Source organism: Triticum dicoccoides, chromosome 6B (assembly GCF_002162155.2).
Source record: "Triticum dicoccoides isolate Atlit2015 ecotype Zavitan chromosome 6B, WEW_v2.0, whole genome shotgun sequence".
In the NCBI taxonomy this organism is placed as follows: Eukaryota; Viridiplantae; Streptophyta; class Magnoliopsida; order Poales; family Poaceae; genus Triticum; species Triticum dicoccoides.
The window spans coordinates 73,995,157-74,001,800 of record NC_041391.1 but is presented as its reverse complement, the minus strand read 5'-3'; positions in this window follow the sequence as shown (position 1 = coordinate 74,001,800).

Here is a 6,644-nt window from a genome sequence, read left to right as displayed (position 1 = left end):
TTGTTAGTTGCAGGTGAAGTTGAAGATTGCTCCATGGTGGACAGGGTTATGTTGGGATATCACAATATCTCTTATATTATTAATGCATCTATATACTTGGTAAAGGGTGGAAGGCTCAGCCTTATGCCTGGTGTTTTGTTCCACTCTTGCCGCCCTAGTTTCCGTCATACCGGTGTTATGTTCCCGTATTTTGCGTTCCTTACGCGGTCGGGTGATTTATGGGACCCCCTTGACAGTTCGCTTTGAATAAAACTCCTCTAGTAAGGCCCAACCTTGGTTTTACCATTTGCCTCACCACCACCTACTTTTTCCCTTGGGAGTCGCTCTCTCGAGGGTCATCTTTATTTTAGCCCCCCCGGGCCAATGCTTGTCTAAGTGTAGGTCCAAACTAGAGCACCGTGCGGGACCATCCCTTGGCAACTTGGGTTACGTCGGTACCTGTACGCTTAGCTTATCCGGTGTTGCCCTAAGAACGAGATATGTGCAGCTCCTATCGGGATTGTCGGTGCATCGGGCGGTCTTGCTGGTCTTGTTTTACCATTGTCGAAATGTCTTGTAAACTGGGATTCCGAGACTGATCGGGTCTTCCTGGGAGAAGGAATATCCTTCGTTGATCGCGAGAGCTTATCATGGGCTAAGTTGGGACACCCCTGCAGGGTATAAACTTTCGAGAGCCGTGCCCGTAGTTATGTGGCAGATGGGAATTTGTTAATGTCCGGTTGTAGATAACTTGACACCAGATCCGAATTAAAACGCATCAACCGCGTGTGTAGCCGTGATGGTCTCTTCTCGGCGGAGTCCGGGAAGTGAACACGGTTTCTGGGTTATGTTTGACATAAGTAGGAGTTCAGGATCACCTCTTGATCATTGCTAGCTTCACGACTGTTCCATTTGTTCTCTTCTCGCTCTTATTTGCGTATGTTAGCCACCATATCATGCTTAGTCGCTGCTGCAACCTCACCACTTTACCCCTTCCTTTCCCATTAAGCTTTGCTAGTCTTGATACCCATGGTAATGGGATTGCTGAGTCCTCGTGGCTCACAGATTACTACAACAATAGTTGCAGGTACAGGTTATGCGATGATCATGACGCGAGAGCGATGTTTACTTGTTTCGGAGTTCTTCTTCTGCTTCTTCTTTGATCCGGGGATAGGTTCCAGGTCGGCAGCCTGGGCCAGCAGGGTGGATGTCGTTTGAGTTTCTGTTTGTGTTTCATCCGTAGTCGGGTGGTGCTCTTATGTATGATGTATTGTTGTATTCATGTGGCATTGTATGCCTCTTGTATGTATCCCCATCTATTATGTAATGTTGATGTAATGATATCCACCTTGCAAAAGCATTTCAATATGCGGGTGTATCCTTGGTGGGACCTTCGAGTTCCTTTTGGATAGGGTCGCATATTGGGCGTGACAGGGCTGCGCCCCCTCTAGGGTTCCCACCCGAAGGGGTGCGGCAGCCCCAGATCCCATCTAGGGTGGCGGCCAAAGGGGGGAGAGGGGAAGGCACACCTGGGGTGGGCCTTAGGGCCCATCTACCCTAGGGTTTGCCCCCGTCTTCTCTTGAGGCGCCTTGGGCCTTGGTGGGGGGCGCCCTAGTCCACCTGGGGGCTGTCCCTTCCCACTATTGGCCCATGCAAGCCTCTGGGGCCGGTGGCCCCTCCCGGTGGACCCCCGGACCCTTCCGGTGGTCCCCGTACATTACCGGTGATGCCCAGAACACTTCTGGTGGCCAAATCCCCACTTCCTATATATCAATCTTTACCTCCGGACCATTCCAGAACTCATCGTGACGTCCTGGATCTCATCCGGGACTCCGAACAACATTCTGTAACCACGTATATCTATTCCCTATAACCCTAGCGTCATCGAACCTTAAGTGTGTAGACTCTACGGGTTCGGGAATCATGCAGACATGACCAAGACAACTCTCCGGCCAATAACCAACAGCGGGATCTGGATACCCATGTTGGCTCCCACATGTTCCACGATGATCTCATCAAATGAACCATGATGTCAAGGATTCAATCAATCCCGTATACAATTCCTTTTGTCTACCGGTATAGTACTTGCCCGAGATTCGATCGTCGGTATACCGATACCTTGTTCAGTCTCGTTATGGCAAGTCTCTTTACTCGTTCCGTAACACATCATCCCGTGATCAACTCCTTTGATCACATTGTGCACATTATGATGATGTCCTACCGAGTGGGCCCAGAGATACCTCTCCGTCACACGGAGTGACAAATCCGAGTCTCGATTCGTGCCAACCCAACAGACACTTTCGAAGATACCTGTAGTGCACCTTTATAGCCACCCAGTTACGTTGTGACGTTTGGCACGCCCAAAGCATTCCTATGATATCTGGGAGTTGCACAATCTCATGGTTTAAGGAAATGATACTAGACATTAGAAAAGCTTTAGCAAACAAACTACACGATCTTGTGCTATGCTTAGGATTGGGTCTTGTCCATCACATCATTCTCCTAATGATGTGATCCCATTATCAATGACATCTTATGTCCATGGTCAAGAAACCATAGCCATCTATTGATCAACGAGCTAGACAACTAGAGGCTCACTAGGGACATGTCGTGGTCTATGTATTCACACATGTATTACGGTTTCCAGTTAATACGATTATAGCATGAACAATAGACAATTATCATGAACAAGGAAATATAATAATAACCATTTTATTATTGCCTCTAGGGCATATTTCGAACATTACGCTCATGTATTGCAAGAGATTTAAAAAAAGCTGAAGCGCGTTAAAAAGTATGAACGAATTGCTTGGCTAAAACCGGGGTTGTGCATGATGGGAGTATTTTGTGTGACGAAAATGAAGCATAGCCTAACTATATGATTTTGTAGGGATAAGCTTTCTTTGTCTATGTTATTTTGATAAGACATGATTACTTGTTAGTATGCTTGAATTATTACTATTTTTATGTCAATATGAACTTTTATTTTGAATCATTTGGATCTGAACATTCATGCCACAATAAAGAAAATTACATTGAGAAATATGCTAGGTAGCATTCCACATCAAAAATTCCGTTTTTATCATTTACCTACTCGAGGACGAGCAGGAATTAAGCTTGGGGATGCTTCATACGTCTCCAACGTATCTATACCTTTTGATAGTTCCATGCTATTATATTATCCATCTAGAATGTTTTATATGCATTTATATGCTATTTTATATGATTTTCGGGACTAACCTGTTAACCTAGAGCCCAGTGCAAGTTTCTGTTTTCTCCCTATTTTTGAGTTTTACAAAAAAGGAATACCAAACGGAGTCCAATTGACGTGCCAATTTTTGATGATTTTTTGTGGACTAAAAGAAGCCCCTGGAGTGAAAGAGTTGGGCCAGGAGAGTCCCGGGCTGTCCACGAGGGTGGGGGGCGTGCCCACCCCCTGGGCGCGCCCCCTGCCTCATGGACAGCCCGGAGACCCCCCTGACGTGAGACCTATGCCAAAAAATTCCTATAAATACTGAAACCTCCAGAAAATAACCTAGATCGGGAGTTCCGCCGCCGCAAGCCTCTGTAGCCACCAAAAACAACTCGGGAGCCCGTTCTGGCCCCCTGCCGGAGGGGGAATCCATCACCACTGGCCATCTTCATCATCCCAGCGCTCTCCATGACGAGGAGGGAGTAGTTCACCCTTGGGGCTGAGGGTATGTACCAGTAGCTATGTGTTTGATCTCCCTCTCTCGTGTTCTTGATTTGGCATGATCTTGATGTATCGCGAGCTTTTCTATTATAGTTGGATCTTATAATGGATTGAGTTTTCCCTTTGAAGTTACCTTATTGGACTGATTCTTTAAGGATTTGAGAACACTTGATGTATGTCTTGCATGTGCTGATCTGTGGTGACAATGGGATATTCACGTGATCTACTTGATATATGTTTTGGTGATCAACTTGCGGGTTCAGTGACCTCGTAAACTTATGCATAGTGGTTGGCACACGTTTTCGTCTTGACTCTCAGGTAGAAACTTTGGGGCACTCTTTGAAGTTCTTTGTGTTGGTTGAATAGATGAATCTGAGATTGTGTGATGCATATTGTATAATCATGCCCACGGATACTTGAGGTGACATTGGAGTATCTAGGTGACATTAGGGTTTTGGTTGATTTGTGTCTTAAGGTGTTATTCTAGTACGAACTCTATGATAGATCGAACGGAAATAATAGCTTCGTATTATTTTACTACGGACTCTTGAATAGATCGATCAAAAAGGATAACTTTGAGGTGGTTTCGTACCCTACAATAATCTCTTCGTTTATTCTCCGCTATTAGTGACTTTGGAGTGACTCTTTGTTGAATGTTGAGGGATAGTTATATGATCCAGTTATGTTATTATTGCTGAGAGAACTTGCACTAGTGAAAGTATGAACCTTGGGCCTTGTTTCAACGCATTGCAATACCATTTGTGCTCACTTTTATCATTAGTTACCTTGCTGTTTTTATATTTTCTGATTACAAATACTCATATCTACCATCCATATTGCACTTGTATCACCATCTCTTCGCCGAACTAGTGCACCTATACAATTTACCATTGTATTGGGTGTGTTGGCGACACAAGAGACTCTTTGTTATTTGGTTGCAGGGTTGTTTGAGAGACACCATCTTCATCCTACTCCTCCCACGGATTGATAAACCTTAGGTCATCCACTTGAGGGAAATTTGCTATTGTCCTACAAACCTCTGCACTTGGAGGACCAACAACGTCTACAAGAAGAAGGTTGTGTAGTAGACATCAGGGCTCCGCATACTCCCTCCACGCCCCCTAGGCCTAGAGCGTGTGGGCCCAGGGCAGTCCCCTCTATTAGTTCTTTGGCCCATGTCGTCCCTATTTATCCATATTACCAAATCAGTTTGCACAAAAATTGAAGTTGCATATTCGAATCTTGCAACTCAAACTTTGCCTATTCTGTATGTGCCACTAGAGGTTGCCAAGAAGTTTGGTGCATGCCCCTGTGCATCATCGCCACTTGTTGTCATCAACCTGTTATCTACTATGTTATGTTTCCTACTTTCCTTAGGTGTTGCTTTTTCTCCTCTATTGGACCCACCACATGTCACATCAACCACACCAATGATGAGACATGTTTGACCATAGGATCCATTTGTACTTTCTACTTGTGAGTTGCGTTGGGTTTTCCCCCGAAGAGGAATGGTGAAATAATATAGTAGTGGATAGTATTTCCCTTAGTGAAAACCAAGGTTATCGAACCAATAGAAGAACCAAGCAAATACCTAGTAAGTAGCACCTACACACACAAGAGAAAATACTTTCACCCAACCCCAGCAAGAGGGTTGTCAATCCCCATAAATGCGTTACTTACAAGGATTAAATTTTGTAATGGTAGATAGATAAATTAAAAAGTGAAATAAAAAGAGAAAAATTGTAGCAAGGTAATTTTGGTTGTAGTATTATGAATGTAGACCCGGGGGCCATAGTTTTCACTAGAGTCTTCTCTCTGGCAACATAGCATATAGTGGGTAGACAAATTACTGTTGGGTAATTGATAGAAAAGTGCATTATGACGATATTCATGGCAATGATCATGAATATAGGCATCACATCTGTGACAAGTAGACCAACTCCTACCTGCATCTACTACTATTACTCCACCAATTGACCGGCATCTATGGTATTAAGTTCATGAAAAACAGAGTAACACTTAAAGTAAGATGACATGATGGAGACAGAATTAAACCAAGCAATATGATTAAACCCCGTCGTTTTTCCCTTGATGGCAGCAATACAATACATGCCTCACTACCCGTGCTAGCACTAGGCGAGGACACCGCAATATTGAACCCACTACAAAGCACCTCTCCCACTGAAGATAAATCAATCTAGTTGGCCAAACCAAACGGATAGATCGGAGAGAAATTCAAAACTATAAAAATCATGCATAGTAAAGTTCAACGAAGACTCCATTACTTTCAATGAATATTCCAAATCATAAACCCACAATTCATCAGATCCCAACAAACATATTGCAAAAGAAGATTACATCGAATCGATTTTCGAAGAGAACATTGTATTGAAGATCAATGAGAGAGAAGAAGCCATCTAGCTAATCACTATGGACCCGTAGGTCTATGGTAAACTAATCACACATCATCGGAGGTGCAGCATGGTTGATGTAGAAGCCCTTCGTGATCGATCACCCCACCGACCGAGTACCGGAAAAGGCCTCTAGATGGGATCGTGGAAGAACAGAAGCTTGCAGCAGCGGAAATATTGTTTCGCATGGCTCTCTCATAGATCGTCTGGTCTCCTCCCGAAGCTTCTAGGGTCCCTTATAGTCCAGAAAAAGTCACTGTAATGTTTCATAGAGTTTGGACTTTGTTGGTATTGGTTTCTTGAAAAAACAAAAAACATGCAAAAAAACAGGAACTGGCACTGGGCATTGAGTAAATAAGTTAGTTCCAAAAAATGATATAAAATTAGATAAAAAGCATGTAAAGCATCCAAGATTGATAATATAATTGCATGAAACAATAAAAAATTATAGATACATTCGAGACGTATCAGTACTGGACGGGACAGAACAACCATAATTATAACTTCTCTATTCTCATGCCATGTCCATGCAACTTTGCATTGAATTTTGGCAAATCCA